General features: G+C 38.7%; 1 protein-coding gene across 5 annotated transcripts in view; it reads right to left on the bottom strand.

Annotated features, from left to right (window-relative positions):
• LOC124616755 (5-demethoxyubiquinone hydroxylase, mitochondrial) overlaps positions 1-13,935 on the bottom strand; it is a 61,047-nt gene that overhangs the window by 28,493 nt on the left and 18,619 nt on the right. The gene's annotated exons all lie outside the window — the stretch shown is intronic.

Here is a 13,935-nt window from a genome sequence, read left to right as displayed (position 1 = left end):
GGCTGTATGGTGATGAAGTACAACTTGAAATCCCAATCTCCAAATGTCGGCAAGAGTTTCAGTGGTGGTGTGGGGGCACACATTGTCATGAGGGAGAAGAATGCCTCTAGACAAAAGTCCTCTGTGACAGTTCTGTATTGCTGGCTTTAGCTCATTCTCCAACATGGCACTGTATCAGGCATTGTTCACTGTTTCACATCTTTGCTGATAGTGCTCCAAAATCAGAGCCCTTTTTTTTCCAGAAGAGGGTGGAAAGGACCGTTTCAGCAGAGGGCTGAGACTTTAATTTCTTCTTGGTTGGAGAAGATGTTTCATTCTGAAGGCTGTCTTTTGGTTTCTGGTTCAAAGAGATGCACACAGGTTTCGCCACCAGTAACGATACGTGTCAAAATCGTGTCTTTCAACATTATATCATGCCAGAAACGATGTGGCAGCCTGAAAACGCATCATCTTGTGTTCACCAGTGAGCATTCTAGCTATCATCATGCACAAAAAAAAAAGGTACTTGAGAACCTCACTAGTAATGGTATGAACGGATCTGACACTGACACTGTCCATACTGGCTAAAGCTTCTACAGAAGTGTGCCATTTCTCATGAGTCATGGTGTCAGTGCAGCCCACATTCTCATCAGTAACAATCTTGCTGGGACAACCAGAGCGTTGCTCGTTTGTTACTTACATACGTCCACTATTAAAGGCATTTACCCACTCATACATACCTCTCACTAATGTAGCTCTCCCCATACCTTTCCAACATCCTATGGATTTGTTGAGGTTTTATGACCTCTGACCACAAAAATCTTATTACTGCTCGCTGCTCTTCTACAGTTCACAGAGCTAGGAGTACTGCCACTTTGTTTCTACTGCCTCTCCTTTTCAGTCCACCTGTTGGCATGTCGAAACTTTCTCAAACCATGCATTTTCACTTCCTGGCGGTTTCAAATCCCTGATGTGTTAACAGCATTTAATATTGATAGTTTGCTGTTACTTTCTGAACTACCCTCATATATTAGAATGAATGGCGACGGACAAACTGTCCATACTGGCAACATCCAGCTACTGAGCATGTTACAGAATTAGCCAGTTGAGATGTGGACACACACACACACACACACACACACACACACACACACACACACACACTCCAGCTGCATTTATTTGTGTTTCATTTACAATTACACCCTGTGGTTTCTTTCAAATTAAGCTCTTACATATAAACTGCCAACTACCAATAACTCACTAATGTCAGAACATACTGAAATTTGAATCTTGGCTCATAATTTATTATTATTTCTGAATACTTTTTTGTGCTATATCTTCTCCCTCTCCTCAGCTGATCCAAGATTTGCACTACTTTCCCTAAAATTCAACTTTCATAACACTTTCCTTGGTTTAATCCAAAATTAATACAACATTTTGATTGTTAAAATCAGTGTGAAAATGTAGACTCAACAACCTTTCACAATGCAAAAGCACCAAAATTGATGTATTTCTTAGGAGCAAACCATCATCAAAATAATTATACAAGAATGTATAAAAGTGATAAGGTTAAAAATATTAAAATGTATTTATTTTGTTTATGTTTTTATCAGTCAAACAGTTTTTGTTCAAGGCCATTATATGTAGTGCGTCTCAGATGTGGGTATATAAGCGTGACATGTAGGCAACGGATTATTGTGACATTCATGCCTTCCTGATGTGCGTGCAGTAAATGCAGAAACGTGAACTATGACAATGTTATTACCAAATGTGTCAAAACAGGACAAATGTGCTGCTATTCTTTTCTTTGCTGCTGAAGCATTAAAACTGGTAGACATCAATCGGAAAATGACGAATGTGCACGGGGGCAATGTGTCTGTTGGAAACCACCATTGTGGAATGGTGCAGCAAGTTCCATGCTGGTCGTGGTTCAACACAAGATGCCAGTCGATCTGGGAGGCCAGCCTCATACATTATGGCCAAATATGTGACATTTGAGCACCTGCCCTATAGTCCTGATTTTCCCCCATGCAATTATCACGCCTTCAGTCCCTTAAAAAAGGCATTGAAGGGTTGACATTTCCTGTTGGATGAGAATATGGAACAGAAAACACATTCTTCTTCATGCTGCAGTGCACAGTTTTTTATTGAATGGGTACCTTCAACCTGGTGTGTCACACAAACTACTACTTGCAGCAAGGTAAGTTTTTTACCAAGTGGGTATCTTCTACCTGGTGTGTCAGTAGGATGATTGCTTCAGTGCTCACGGTGATTTTCCGTAGCCGAAGTACCGATTCTAGACTGTACGGCCTTCAAACGCAAACTTTTTGACTGTCCCCTATTGATTCTTGTTTACTAATTCTGATGATGGGGGCTTGCCCCTTTGAATTGCATTAATTTTAGTGTTCTGCATTGTGGAAGTGGTAGAGTGTACATTTTAACATTTATTTACTTGTTTCTTTTTCTGTTTTAATTATTTTCCTGTCTTTTGAAGAAGGAAATGTAAGACTCCGAAGGCTAGAGATCGAAACATGTTTTGCAGTGTAGCTGTAGTAATTTGTGTGCCAAGAGGCTTGGATATTTTTGCGAACAAATTTTTCAGGGTTCGTATGTTTCTTAAAAGTACTTAATTTTTGTACTGTGCAATAAAAGTCCTTATAAGTGCTTATTTTGTCCTTTTTTTAATTATAGTTCTTATAAGACCTTATTTTTGTCTTGGCAATTGTATTGAAACTTAAAAATAAATTAATTTGTCGAAGTTAAGAAGGTGGAAAAAAGACTGGATGTATAGGTTGAATGTCAAATCAGTTATGAGGATCGCTCAGCTGTGTGACATGTAGGATGAGAGGGGCAAGGCTATCTCGCCTCAGGCATGTAGAATAGAGTGGAGTTTGATTACACGCAGTACTGGCAATTGACACCATTTGCTGTACATAAACTACAGTGCTGGTAGTGAGAGATATTATACACTGGCAGCAATAGCAAGGGGCATGGAAACCTTAACTAACTTAGTACACCTGTGACAAGAAAATATCTGTGGCAAAGTATCAATCTGTGATTTATCGGCCATCCCTACTTGTAAAACACGTTTGGTGGGAACACTGCAGAACAGGTGTATTTTTAAAATTGTGATTAAAATGCCTCGAGAGTGTGCCTGAAGCCAACTGTGGCCATAACAAAATGAATATAAACAATGGCGAGTGCCATCGAGAGACATTCACAAAGTAAAGTGTAAGGCCATTGATATGTTGTTGATGAGAGAAGCAGTAATAAAAGCCCATATGAAAGGTAAGTGTTATTTCAAGTTATATGGAAGTTGATGTGCTTAAATTATGCACATTACACATTCAATCGCGAATGAGTTGTTAATACACATCATTGGTACAAAAATACTTGGATAGTAATTATTGTTTAGTACCTGAGCAAGCGAGTATTATAAATTATTGGAACCAACAGAGCTGGTGCAGTGGTTAGTACACTGAACTTGCATTTGAGAGGACGACGTGTCTAACCCATGTCTAGCCATCCTGATTTAGGTTTTCCGTGATTTCCCTAAATCGCTTCACACAAATGCTGGGATGGTTCCTTAGAAGGGGCATGGCCAACTATCTTCCCCATCATTCCCTGATATGATGGGGCTGATAACGTCGCTGTTTGGTCCCTTCCCCCAAATGAACCAACCAAAATATCACTTAAACGTGAGGTATAAATGAAGTATATGATTAATGATAACACAAACAGTAAAATATTAGCGTGCAATCACAATCGCTTGAAACTGTGAAAATTTACAAAAAAGATGAAGTATTTTACAATCAAAAGAATAAAGATAAGAAGTAACAAAGGTAAAGACGGTCTGCTTCTATAGTTTGCAATCCACTGTGGGGTGCATGGCAGAGGATACATTACACCTGTTATTAGGGTTTCTCCCTGTCCCATTCATGTATGGAGTGTGGGAAGAATGATTGACTGAATGCGTCTGTGCGTGCAGTAATTATTCAAATCTTATCTTAACGATCACTATGTGAGCGATATGTGGGGGTTGTAGTATATTAGTAGAGTAATCTTTTAAAGCTGGTTCTTGAAACTTTGTTAACGGACTTTCTTGGGATAGTTTACGTCTATCTTCAAGATTCTTCCAGTTACATTCTCTCAGTACCTCTGTGACACTCTCCCACAGATTTAACAAACCTGTGACCATTTGTGCTGCCCTTCTCTGTATATCACAAAACTCGTAATTTCGCGAGCACTTTCATTATACAGATGACACAAAGAAGTAGAATTCTCACAGAAAGATGATTTCAGCTTAAAAGTGTGAATTACGGACCAAATCGTTCAACTTCAATATGGCATAAGCTGGATTGCTCCTCAGCAGTTATCAAAACCTAATGAGGATGGAGCTGGATCACGTGACAGAAGAGCTGCACCAGCAGCAGATCAAACCCAAAACAGGAACACTACAGAGTGCATACATTAAAGAATACTACAGGGTCCATCTATCAGACCATACCGAAAACTACCTTTACATGATATAACATTGGCGACAACAGGAAGGCGTCAAATTGTCAGGCTGGAGGCACATTTCTTGACTTCTAGGCTCCTTACACCTGCAAAATGCAAATATCTGGCCAATTCCAGGGAAACTATTAAAAAAAGTACTGGCAAAATTGCATGTTTTGACATATAGTTTGTAGTCTTAGCACGTATCTGAGAGAAGAAATTCACCGTACCTTGTGAACAGCAGAAGTGGCAATAATTATTTTTAAAAATTGATTTAGGGGGTTATATTAATTACCAAGAGTATTACTAAAAATAATACCAGCATATTTTTTCTTTTCTTCTAGAACAGAAAAACACTGCACTGATGAAACAGCAAGAAAGCATGCTGCATTTTTAAAATAAACCACAAGAACATCAAAAAGTGTGGATAATTTACTTTTATTTTCTGAAGACCTGCACTCAAATTCAGAAACACATGAAGCTTCAAACTTTCCATCTTTACCAACAGTAAAATTATATGTACCAGGAAATAAATGTTGAAGGCTGAAGTAATTTGAGCAATGAAATGCTGTGAATTAAATTGTACTTTTAAATCATGTACAACTATTTCATCATTTATAAATATGTTTCGTGGTAGTGAAATAGCAAAACACTTTACTTGTGGAGAGAAACAGTGTGTATATCTAATTTGTTTTGTTATTGCCCCACATTTCAAACAGTTTATTTAAATGCTTAGATTCTGTAGACGGGTATACACTTTTACTTGATGGAAGTTTTTATACACCCACCCAGACCAAGCAGGTGGATATTTTAGTTAGGTTTTGGAACACAGACTTAAATCAGGTTCATACAAGACACTTTACTTCCAACTTTCATGGCCCGTGTAACAGCAGAGGATATTAAAAATTCATTTATGGCTGCTGTGGAAAGTATTACGCTTCAAAAACTTCTGCTAGTGTCTATGGATGGACCTGCAGTAAATAAAAAATTCATTAAGATGCTGCAGCAGAATATGAAACAAGATGATGCAAAGAAATGATTGGAATTGGGCTCCTGTGGTTTACACACACTACATGATTCTTTTGAAAAAGATGCTCATTTGGGACATATATATTTTCTTAAAAAGTTTATGTTATCTATTTTGTGACTTATCTGCAAAAGTTGAAAAGTACATCGAACTTTCAGATTCAAAGAAGGTGAGCCTGAAATTTTGCCACCATAGGTGGTTAGAAAACCTTCCTGCAGCTCTGAGGGCTCTTTTGAATGACATTTCTCTGTCTGTTGCCAATGTAGAAAAGGAGAAAACTACCATGCCAGCTTCCAATCCCTATAAGGTTGTTTCGTCAGCAGTAAAGGATAAGTTACTACAATTAAAACTTCAATTTTTTGTTGCTGTGGGCCAGATTGTTCAGCCTTTTTTGACTATATATCAAATCTGATGACCCACTCTTGGCTTTTTTTTGCAAATGATCTCACAAAATTAGTAAATCATTGTTTCCTCAGTTCATGCACTAAAGAAAGAGGATGTCAAGAAAATTGATTCCTCAGATAAGCTTGCTACTTATGAAGTGGAGCCATCTTCATTCAGTAAATTAAGAAAAGCAGGTTTAGGCTTAATTGGAGACAAAATTTTGTCTAGCATGGTTAAGGAGGAAAAGATTACCAACAAAGATGTTCTAACCATAAAACACAAAGCACAGTCGTTTAATATGAAAATAGTTGAAAGTGTTATTGAAAAACCTTCATTACAGTATTCCTATGTACATTATTAAGCATGTCTGGATCCAAAAGTTATTCTTGAAAATAAAGGTGGCTGCTAGAAAAAGATGAAATTAATATTGAATAGTCACTCTCTTTTGGAGTTTAGAGATTTTTTACAGCAAATTCCATACCAAGAGTATAGAGATTCTGATGTGAAAATTTCATGATTAGATGACTTTCTGTACAAGAATAAGTATTAAAGAGATTTCACAGAAATCTGGATGGTTTGCAAGAAAATTTTAATCTGTTCACATGGTCAGCCAACAGTAGAGATGGAGTCTCAATCAACATGGTTCTAAGTCTAGAAATATAAAATTTGAAAGAAAGATCCTATGTTGCTATGCAGCAAGTTAAAGACCACCATAAATTTTGTGGGGGACTGCAAAATGTAAAAATAATTCAGGATTTTTGAGCATCTGCATCTTCGGCCAGAAAAAATACATGGGCTTATCTTGAACAAAAACAAGTGGAGAAGACCAAGACACTATACGAAAGGAAGTGCAGATTGCAAGAGGAATTGGGAAGGTTTAAAGCAGAAAAGAATGCAACCTTGATTCTGACATCTCTTCATTGCACAAATCAGCTGATGAACTTTTAGAGGTTGCGGAAAAGCCAAGCATCATTTCTTACTGCTCACAGTTTAATGCACTACGGAAAGAGACTCGTGAAAAGCAAGTAGTAGTTCAAGCATTAGACAGCCAGATTAAGAAAAAAACTTTTGAACTTAAAAACATGTTAGGATTTCCTTTTTTATCTGTACTGTGGCTTTTTTAATTAATCTTTTTTTTTTTTTTTGGTGCTTATAAGTTTTTCGTATTGACAATTCATTTTCAATTTCATTAAAATTCACACATTTGGAATTATTTCATGCATTATTTTGTGATAGAAACTGTAAAGACAACTATAAAATGTGCCATACTTACTTTAACTGATTGAATATGAAAAACATTTCTTGAAGAACAAGCAGACGTGTAATGAGGGATATTGTTGGTAACTTTATAGATCATTTGCTTTATTTCTATTACGTTGATACAGTTGAATTTTATTGTGACAGAAATAAGCACGTCACATCGACACAAACAAAGGAGAAACACCATAGCCTCCAAATCGATGACAAGCTGTAAATTGTGTAGCAGATTTCATGCTACCAGCATAAAGCAGAATAATAATAGGTTTAGATGACATCAATTGAATGTTACTTCATAAGATATATCACATAAAATGTGGGAGTGTTAAAAAACAACAGTTAGCATAATCCATTTCTGAATATACAAAAATTCATGTAAAGAGTACGTAAAAGTAGCAGAGCTGAACCCTCTCACCATTTCTCACTATCATATGACTTTGAAGAATCACAAGAATTAAAAGAAAACTTTCATTTGTACCACTTGCTATATATGTTTCTTATTTGGCACCTTTTTAACTTTTTTATAGTTATTCTATCTATTGCTAACCTACGTGAAATTTGGGTTCAGTAGGATAAGGGGAAGTGGTGTCCCTGGTGCTTCAAAATCGGGAAGTCCACAATATAAAACAATCATCTTCGTACAATATTACTTCCCCAAGACACATTTGTTCATTATCCTTCATTTTCATAAACTGACTGACTTCTCATGTCACAGCCTGCTATGGTTGGATTATATGACAGAACACTGACCCTTAGACAGGCAGATAAAGGGCAGATCAAGTAGAGCTTATCCATTTTCATACCCCAGCCCTTTCCATCCCAACAATCTTTTGCTTTCAAGAGAAAATACAAAGTGTGTTCAAAAAGTTTTGCACAGTCGTCTCTAATTGTTTTATTTTTTGCAAAAGAAGAATGAAATGTTTTGAGAATATACTTGGAACATTTAGCTATAAGTTGGTATATAAAAGTATTTTCTTTTATTTACAGGTGAGCCATAATGGACCATGAAGTAGGTGTCATGTTACGACAATGGTCGGTGATTGAGTCCCTCTTCAAGACCAGCAATGACTCTGTCACATCGGTTCACAGGAAGTTGCTCCCTGTTTATGTGGAGGACACAGTGGCTCACAGCAGTATCCAGAACTGGTTGCAGAGGTTTAAAGAAGGTGATTTCTCTCTAATGGACAATCCACGATGTGGCAGACCATCGACGGCAGTGATTGATGTGAATAAGACCATTGATCAAATCATCCAAAATGACAGATGTGTGATGACATGACAGCTTGCTGAAATGACTCGTCTGTCATTGGGTAGTTTGGTATCACCGGTACAGTCAGCTCATCACACTACACCATGACAATGCCAAACCCCATACAGCCCTTACAGTCCGAACTTGGCTCCGTCTGATTTTTATCTCTTTGGTCATCTGAAGGCCCACCTGCATGGTGAAATATTTGATAGTGAGAAAGACCTTATTTCCTGTGTCAAACGATGGTGTAAAAGTCAATCCCCAGAATTTTACCGAAGTGCATTTACATCATGGAAAGAATGTTGGGACAGATGCATCACAGCTGATGGACGCTACATTGAGTAGGCTCAACGTATAGCTAAATGTTCCAAGTATGTTCACAAAAAATTTCATTCTCCTCCTCCAAAAAAATTAAAAAATTAGAGACGACTGTGCAAAACTTTTCGAACGCCCTTTGTAGCAGTTGTAGCAAGGATAATGCCTTGTTTAGTTCGTTTATGGAAGAAAATTTATTTACTCAGGTATTACTTCCATGAAATAACTGGAAGCAAAATTACATCTGTATAACAAATGATAAAGGTGTCTTCCTAATGTTTGTGGTGCAGGAATTGATGATTTATTACAAGAAAAAAATTCCAACACAGTAACTGAAAAATGAGGATCAAAATTATAAATGTCGTATTAACAATGGAGGTATCTACAAAGCTTGCCAAATGATCATCAGATGAGCAATTTTGTTCAGAACGAGATGACGTTTTTGACATAGTACAAAGTAATGCTTGTATTATCACTACTGTTAAAGAAGACAGACAGCTTCTGATCAACCAACAGTTGAGAGGATGGCCAGAGCTCCACATGGAATTGATCACCAACTACTCAAGAAAAAGAAAAGAGCAACTGAGGAAGTAGAGGCAGCTGGAAAAAGGTGAAAGTGAAGACCATTGGGTAACTCTTTTCAAATGCATTTATGTTATAAAACGTGAAAGGACAAACGTTCCATAAGATGTTCATTTTAACATGCTATCGCATATTTTCTCACAGTGACTTGCTGAATCTGTGATGTGAAGTTCCAGTAATGTTGAATCAGAATTACTAGAGTCTGAAGAAGGTCCAGGAGCACAAATGTGCAGTGAGGACACGGTAGGGCTGGTATGTGCAGTTGGGAAATTTGGGCGGGAAGGGGAGGGGAGTGGGAGCGGGAGCAGAAAAGGAGAGACAGAGATGAGAACAAAGACTAGTGGTTGTGTTGGTGGAAAAGAAGGCTGTGTACTGTTAAAATGGGAGCAAGGAAGGGGGTATGTAGGTGGAGGACAAGAACCAGAAAATCTTGAGGCTGGGGGTTATAAGAAAGTAGGATACACTGCAGGGAGAGTTCGCACTTCCACAGTTCAGAAAAGCTGGTATTAGTATGAAGGATTCATCCACATGGTACAAGGTGCAAGTTGTGAAGCAGTCATTGAAATGAAGCACATTATGTTGTACAGCATGTTCAGCAACTGGATGATCCAGCTGTCTCCTGTCCAATTTGGTGGCAGCCACACATGCAAATAACCAGCTTGTTAGTTGTCATACTCACATAGGATGCAGCACTGTGTTGGAAGTTTAGGTTGATGGCTGCTCTCACAAGTAGCCCCAACTTTGATGGATAGGAGATGCATGTGACTGGACTGGAGTAGGTGGTGGTGTGAGTAGGTATGGAACAAGTCTTGCATGTAGATCTGTATTAGCCGCGAGGAAAGAGGTAAGGAGCAGAGCTGAAGCTGAGGTGGACAAGCATATTGTACAGGTTCAGTGGACACCAGAATACCACCGTTGAAGGGGAGGGAAGGATATTCCCCATTTCAGGGCATGAAGAGAGAACTAGTTGAAACCATGGCGGGGAATGTGATTCTGGATAATCACCCTTTCCATCCTTCCCATGACGGTATTCCCCCATCCATCGAACCTGCGCAATATCCTTGTCCGTCCCTACTCGATCCCTGCCCCAACCCCTTGCCTCATATCCCTGCAATAGACCTAGATGTAAGACCTGTCCCATACATCCTCCCACTACCACTACCATCACCATCGCCAGCACCACCGCCTTCTCTAGTCTGGTCACATGCATTGTCTATCCTATTGAAAGTAGGACTATCAGTGAAATCAGTTATGTGATCTACAAACTAAGCTGCAACCACTGTGCTTCATCCTTAGTGGGCACATCCTTAGTGGGCATGACAACCAACAAGCTGTCTGTCCACCAGAGTGGCCACTGACAAATTGTGGCCAAGAGAGAGCTGGACCACTCAGTTGCTGACATACTGTCATACACAACATTCTTCAGTTTAATGACTGCTTCACAGCCTGCACCATCTGATCCTTCCATTAACACCAGCTTTTCCGAGTTTCACAGTTGGGAACTCTCCCTGTAGTATACTCTTTGTCCCTGTAATCCCTGGCCTCAACCTTCGCTAGTGCTATTCCCTGTCCTTGACCTACGTATCCCCTTCACTGCTCCCACTCTAGCACCACACAGTCTTTAACTCTGCCAACGCACCCACTAGTATTGATCCCCTTATCTACTATTCCATTACCCCCCACCCTGCCCTCAAACTTCTCAACTTCACCTAGCAACTGTACCCTGTCCCCATTGCATTCCTGCATGCTCCCACAAGCAGCACTATACCTGTGACTCAACATTTCCTCCACATGGTGTTTAGCAATTGTGTACGTGTGTAATGAAGGACCCCCAGGACACCGTAAAGTTAATGTTTATTTTTTTAAAAAAAATTTGAACACCGATCGATCGTAAGCATTGGCAAAGACCTTAATTGTGAATGCGCGGTGGGACGCAGACAAATGAAGGGACTTTCATTCAATTATTTGTATATGATTTTGTTTTTTAGAAAGTCTCAGTCAGGCTCTCTCGTATTTAGAAGTTTTGTTATGCTGTACTGCTCGGAGTATGATGGGCTACGAGTCTTTTGTATCATATGTGTTTTCCGAATAAGAGAAGACTTAATGACAATGTTAATCATTTTTATTAAAGTGAAATAGAACCAAGTCAAGAAAAATTCTTTAATATTTTGCATCATCTTGGGAGTCACTTGGGTTCCCTGGAGTCGGCTGCCTGAGTCTACAATTGAAATGGAGGAAAAGAAGTCCACGGTCATATTTTCGTAAAATTAACAGAAGGAGAAGCTTTCAGAAGATGAGAAAAATAGTGATGGACACAGAAAAAGAAATGTCACAAGGTAAAGTGAATGAACAATAGCACAATTTTGCACACGCAGAACATTTCACAATAATGCAATTGTACTAATATTCTCCCTTCACTGCAAGCGAAAGAACAATTACCAACCAATTTCTTTCATTCCTTCCTTTCATTTTTTAAATTATTTTCTATTATATTACACAATCTATCCTTTTTCATAATACTATTGTTATTCCCAGTGTTTGATTTTGGGTTGATCTATTAGTATTTTTCCTAGATGATCCTTCAAAACATTTTTTCTCTACTTGTATACTGAAAACTACTTCACTGGTCATTCTGTCTGCCCATGAGATCTTCAGGATGCTTCTCCAAGACCACGCCTCAAAGGTCTGTAAGCATTTTGACTGTGGTCTCTATAATATTGATTCAAACTGTGTGCAACCTGTGGCTGTTTTATCCGAATGTTAATTACAATGGTCATTGTGTATCTGGTAGGCAACAAGAAGTAACGAGCATTAAAATGCTTAAGAATATGTTATGGTTAGTTTCACTTAAGTCACTGACATTGTGATCAGTTAAAGACAAGTAGTTGAAGCTAAAGCATACCTATATTTCAGTATTAAACATTAAAGATTAGATATCATGAAGACCAAATAAATTTTCCGGTAACATTTTCACAAGGCATGAGCCTCTTACAAAATTCAGGAAATGTCAGGTAACATAGGAAAGAAGACAGTAACAGTGGATTAGTGTTTTGTGTTTTTTTTTATTTTTTTTATTCAAGAAGATTACAGAATCATGTATATTCCTCCAAACATGCCAGTTCTGCGAGCCAAACAAATTTATATTAATTATAACAGGAATCAAATCATCTTTTTTAATATTCATCTGTGACTGCAAAGTAAATTGATAAAAAAAATTGCACTACCATTTTATTTGGGACCCCACTACACAGCAGTGTTTTGTGTGTCACAACAGTGGTCAAATGTTCAAATGAAGTCACTGAAGTGTACACCAGTTCAGCAGATAATTTCCCATAAAATTACATTGAGCACACATTTTAAACTGGAGATGGCCTTTCGAGGCTTGTTGACAGACTACAGTGTACATATGCCTTAGCTCACTCCAATTCACGATTCAAGACACAGCAGACAGGTTTGCCTTTATTTCCATAACACAGGTAACAATACGTAGTGATTTCCTATATTCAAAAGAGTAGTGAGGGAGAGGTTTCCAACCGAACTACACAAGTAATCAATGTGGTACAAAACTTTTTTTTCAGCAGTAAAAGACAAAGCTGAAGCTGCTCACAAACCAGAGGGTAGTTTGAACACTATTTTGGTGTACTAGGCATGGTTCTGCTGGAGGTGGTATGCTCTTGCCTTCCTCCAATGGAATACCTTTTCAGTGCCACGACTGTTCATGTGGTTTAAAGGCAAAGAATTCCTCTAGCAACATTTGGAGCACATTTTCATCTGGAAAGGAAGTTCCTTGAAAGTGGTTTGATAGAAAGCGGGAAAGGTGAAAATCGAAGGGCACAAGATCAGGTGAATAAGGTAGCTGCAGAGTGAATTCCCAACCCAATGCCTGTATAGTGTTTTTGTTGGTCGATTAGAATGCTGGTGGGCATTATCATGGAATAGCATCACTTCACAGTCTTCCTTGCTCTTGTTCTTGAAAAGCATCTGCAAGAGGTCTTAGTTGTTGACAATAAATGCCAGCAGTGATTGTTACACCTCAGGAAATCAATTCATAATGCACCACACCGTCTCTGTCCCAGATTCATAACATTATCTCTTGTGGGTGTGCACAGGTCTTTGTATGGAGAGGTGCCACTTTGCTTGGGCTCAACCATTCCTTTCTTTTTCTAATGTTAGCACATACACACAATTTCTCATCACCTGTAATAATACAGGATCAGAATGGTTGGTATTGTTCATGAGCCAACTAGCGATGAGCAAGCAGAAATGCTCGTATGACCACCCACTGATTTTTGTGATTTTGGCTTGCAGCAATCGGTACCCATACGCCCAATTTTGAACCTTCCCATTCCATGCAAATGTTGCACAGTGGTGAAATGGTCACAGTTCATCACATTTGCCAGCTGTCCAATAGCATTATCCCCATACTCAGGGCAAATGTTTCTGTCTGCTTCCACTGCTGTCACCCCTCTATTGAGCTCAAACAGAAGAATACACTGATCAGCCAGAAGAATATGAGCACCGGCCTGCTATCGATATAAACCCATCCACGCGACAGCAGCATCACCTGGGGAGGAAAGACTGCTAGTCAGACACACACACACGGTGCATGTAATATCAGTAAGCATGTTTCCAGGGTGATCTATCC

The sequence above is a fragment of the Schistocerca americana genome, chromosome 5 (genome assembly GCF_021461395.2).
Source record: "Schistocerca americana isolate TAMUIC-IGC-003095 chromosome 5, iqSchAmer2.1, whole genome shotgun sequence".
In the NCBI taxonomy this organism is placed as follows: Eukaryota; Metazoa; Arthropoda; class Insecta; order Orthoptera; family Acrididae; genus Schistocerca; species Schistocerca americana.
Note: the sequence above shows the minus strand (reverse complement) of the source record. Positions and strands in the feature narration are given on the sequence as shown.